This window comes from Xiphias gladius, chromosome 8 (genome assembly GCF_016859285.1).
Source record: "Xiphias gladius isolate SHS-SW01 ecotype Sanya breed wild chromosome 8, ASM1685928v1, whole genome shotgun sequence".
NCBI lineage: Eukaryota > Metazoa > Chordata > Actinopteri > Istiophoriformes > Xiphiidae > Xiphias > Xiphias gladius.
This window is the reverse complement of record NC_053407.1, coordinates 21860087-21865240: the sequence shown is the minus strand read 5'-3', so window position 1 is coordinate 21865240 and position 5154 is coordinate 21860087.

The following is a 5154-nucleotide window of genomic DNA, read 5'->3' as shown; positions in this document are numbered from 1 at the left end:
CATTTTACTCCTACTCAGGGTTGGGTGATGTGCTGCAGACTGTAAGGATGGTTCATAAATTGGCTCCAGTCCATATTTTTAATACAGAACCTCCATGATAGAAGCTCGTCTACTGCTACTTTGACCACTCCCACTTACAAAAGTGTCTTTTGGGGTTAAGCGGGTGCATAACTTGGTTTGCTGTGTGGATACAAAAAAGCACTGGACAAATGTTCATGTTATTGCTTGCACCACTTGGCCTCTGTGATGTTCAAGAGCAATTTGAAGCCAAGGCATGAATTGGAACAGTTGGAGGCAAATGGCCCAACACAGAATAAAAAGGGTCACAAAATAAGGATTATGCAACATTTGCAGGACAACGTCATCCAAATCCTCTATTTGAGGAAAGTGTGGAGCTTAAATCAAATACAGTTACGTGCAAAGTCTACAATTTCAGGATGACAGGATCTGTTTTACAGTGAACAGGCCATTACATCTGGGGCCAGATGTAAGAATGATATGCATACCATTTCCCACTCATAAACTGGAATTTATAAGAATGCCCACAGAGAATGTGTGAGCAGACCATTCACACAGTTTTCATATGCAAAATATTGCCTTATATAGTCTTTAAATGTGAGGTGGGTAAGACTGTTAATGTGATTTGTAACTTACCCATGAAAAACAGAGAGAAGAAAATGTGACATTGTACCTTATGACTGAAGTCTTAACATACATCAAAATTAAACTCTCAGGACCCCTTAAAACTTTTTGGGGCCCTAAATAGACTTTTTCTGAATACACAATCTGAGAGTAGTTTCCTTCTTATTGAAAAACTGAAATGACAGATGACTAGAAGACCTCAGATTTGCATTTTCATTGTATAAGGTGTGTTTATACCTTGAAATGTCCCTTTTCCTTATGATGATCACTGTGTCAAGTCATTTTTAAAGGTGCTATATATAAGTTTTTGCTATCGCTATATAGTTGGCACTAACAGCTGTTTACATACCAAGAGCTTTAGCCATTGTTGCATTTACAAGACTGAGGTCTGACTAGACGCTACCGTGACCCACTATCACAAAGTGGTATTACGAGACGGGACGGGCCGGGGCTAGCTGGATGGCATGCTAACTTCAGTAGAAGAAAAGAAGTGATAGAAGCAAAACGAGTTAAAGCATCACAACAAAAAGTTAAAATGCTGGCATATAATTACTCACAACCAGCAGAAATTCAGCAAAATGAGCATTTATTTGAAGTTTTGCTCCTGTGACATGATGGGTAAAAATTCAGTTTGTGTTGTTGAATGTGTTCACTATGAAGTTTTTCTGATAGGTAGGAAAGAGTAGGTTTATCAGAGCCATATTAGTGGAAACAGCTGGGATTGGTAAGAGCAGTTCAGACGCAGTCATACAGTTCACTAACATTAGCAACAGGAAAAGACTTTTGTGATTACACTCCATGGATGTGAGGCATCTTCTTTAAGAGTAGACCCATGACGGTAGAAAGTAGGACAGGATCCCCCAGAGTCTACAGGCTTGTGGTGGAGTTAAACCAGCAGGAGGAGGATGGGACCTCTTAGAACATCCTGGAGGTAGTTCTATTGATGAGAAGATGGATGGTTGTACAATAGTGGGTCTGAAGGACAGAATGTCAGGATAGCCATTATATTTGAGGAACACCAAGGACTGATTAGCTCACAGAAGGCAAACAGAAAAATCATTGATCAGATAAGGTTATAACTTGGGAATAGATTGACAACATTGAAAATCAGAAGCAACAGAGAAGATTAGAGTGGGAAGGAAAAACAGAAATTCCAAATGTTAGAGATCTTTCTTATCAAACTTTCACCAAAGCTTCAGTAACCACATGCCATAAATCCAAAAAAATGAGACAAAACAGGCTTAAAAACCCTATAGAACTCGTGAGTTGGTTGATGATTTCCAGTGTTTTCAGCATACAAGCAAGCACTTTCACATTATAGAGTCATTTTATTTACTATTAATGTCAAAAGTATTTAGTAATGCAGGTTTCAAAACAGAGTTTACGGAAGGCTTAATACATGCTGCACAGCTTGATAAACTCTGACACCTGCCAGGAAGACAATTAAGATTAAGCAAAAGGACCATTCAGGCTTTCATAGATAAAAGGTATTACTCAGTATGTGACGTGACAACACAAGTTTTACTCATCAAGTGCACTTCTAAAGAATTCCTGGTCTTCAATCTGCTCATTTTGCAAGACAGCACTTCTCAGTAAGGATGAGACTCCAGTTAGTCAGGACATGAACCTGTAACTGAGTCGTGTATCTTGTCAGTTTGATAAACCGAATAATGTGACAAACCAGAGTGGGGATGAGAGGGAGGTAAAAGGTTTATCACAGCAGAATGGACCAGGTAGACAATCTGTTTTTTCCTTGTGCATCCATCTATCTGCTCGCTACCTTTCCTGCGGAAATATATCATTTAACTAGTGAACATTTTGATCAATAATACATTTGCCTGCACTGCTGAGACAGGTATAATTGTGGTGATATGTCAGGGTTTAAAACAATTAATATAATTTACCGTTGAGCATAAGCTATGCATGGATCCTTCAGTATCATGGTGAGAAGTGAATCTGCCACTGTAAGCAGAACAAGATGAGAAATATGCATATGCAAATACAATGAAATAGCTAGTTCAGTGCCTATAGTCAGATATGGATATCATCTTGTCAAGAAATGAAGTTCAATTTAAGCAATTTATGAGAAGGTAGCTGTATATAGTCTGGATGCTGACTAAGCTTTCTTCTGTTCTTCATTTGGCAAAAGGTCTCGTCTCTGTACAATTATTGATAGACGGTACTGTAAATTGAGATTTTTTTCCTAATTTTCTAAATGTTGGAACAAGATTAAGAGTCTACAGCTATGCTAGCGGCTCAGTGAGGCTGTATACAGCAATGCTTTGAATAAGCATGGCAAATAATCACAATGACATTAGTAACATGCTGATCTTTAGGAGGTATAAAATTATTCATGTGAACCCTCTTCTTTTAGCGTATAAGCATGCTAATATTTGCTAATTAGCACTCAACACGTAGTACAGCTGAGGCTGAAGGAAATGTCACTAGACTTGTATTTGGTCATAAGTATTGGATGAATTAAAATTTTGACCAATGATGAGACTAGTTAAATGTCAAGGGTTCACTAAATTATTGCAATTCATACTGAGTGGGACGTGAATTTGTGTACCAAATTTCCTTTTTTGGAAATCAGTTCAGTAGTTGTTCACTAAAAAACCACAAATGTCAACCTTGTGGCGGTGCAACAAGAAAAGTCAGGGCATCGTCAAAGTCAGTAGGATGTTTCGTCTGATGACCTTGAATGTCTATGAAAGTTTATGGCCCTCCCTACAATAGTTGTTGAGGTATTTCAGTCTGGACCAAAGTAGAGGACTGACCAACCGACAGACCGACATTCCCACCCGGAGAGCCATGTACCTAGCTAGCTAAAAAGGTTATCCCTGGATTTTCTAAGTACAAATTCTGTTCTAGCATTTTTTTTAATATAATTCCTCAAAGAACAGAAGGTGAGCTATATTGATGACACATCACCTTTCTTCCATATTGTGTATGGATCAATGTTTCAACAAATAATCCATACCCTAGATAGCTGAAGGTGGTGGCTCCTCTCTTCTCACTCAGCAGCCATAAACAACAGCTCAAAAAGGTTCCACATTGACCCCAAGGGGTCTTGCCTCTACTGACATCACATACAAGATAGCGAGGCATGTTTTATAGATGCATAACATTCAAACAAACAGAAATAAGGATGTTATTACTCAGTCTTCCTCTTATAGTGGCTTTTTATGGCCCATTTGGAACAAATGTCATTGAGATTGAAGTAATCTGTATTATACTATATTGTATTATACTGTATTACCATTCATAAAGGAAGATATCAATCACTTCAGCTGACCTTTTTCCCCTGATTAAGTGTCTCATCAATGAGCCAAATCCCAGTGCCTGAGGGTTAAAGGACTATTGGTTGAAATCAATGCCATGCCAAGCATTGTTAGTGAATAATATGCCCCATGATTCAAAACTCCACACTATCTTGATTGCATTGTAGACACCAATGACAAGTGGCATTAATGGACTGAGCATGTGATTCAAAGTAACTGAGTGACTGCACGGACTATTACGGGCATTCACTTTCATACATCCAGAATGACAGCAGCATCGGTGGCCATAAATTGTCTGTGACTTGGCCAGATGCCAAGAATGTGTTTGTGTTGTTCGTTTGCATGCAAATGAATTTGTGGTTATGTCTGTGTGTATGATTGTTGACTTTTGGGAGACATTCCAAAGACCTCAGGTTTTGTTTACACAAGTTCTCCTGAACCCCCTGTAGCCTATGTGCCTTTCTCTCACCACAGTGAGAGTGTGTGTCCTTTTGTTTTTTGACCCAAGTTGTTTTAATTGCTTAATAATTAAAGTAAAAACTGATCAGACTTTGTTCTGTGCACATGCTTTTTTCATATCAGTTGTATTTTCCTTCTCTCTTTTCAGCCCCTTGAGTCCTCAACCTCATATACTGTAGGTCATTTAATTGTCTCCCACATGCATCTCTCCGTCACTGGCATTTCCTAATGAATTTATCGTTCCTAGGCCCACACACAGAGGTTGCCCCATTGACTATTGGAGCAGCTCGACCTTTAATTGTTTTTCCCAGATTCTGACAGGTGATGACAAATGATGGATTTGCCAAAACACTTATCTCTGACACAGAAAAGGACAATCTGTGTATACCTTGAAAAACATGCACGGTCAAATGAGAACTCCTGCAAAATGCATTTTATTCAAAACCAAACAAAATTTTTATGGGTAGGTTTCCACGCTTGGTTTTAGACCGGAGAAGTGTCTCTCATTTGCAGTTGAAAGTACATTTAAAAGAAATCCCCGGGCTAAATGGGCTGTTCCACAAACTCCACAATTTACCACAAATCTCTCTCCACCTCATGAACTGTTGGCTGTGATGGAAGTGCTAAATGAGCTGGGGTTTCTGGAAGAATGTAGACTTGCCCCTCATGTGAAACCTATTATAAAAACCTAATCTCAAACTAATTTAGCATTCTATTTCTTGCACTCTAAGGCATTTCTAACACTGAAATAGATTAATCAGACACATTACAG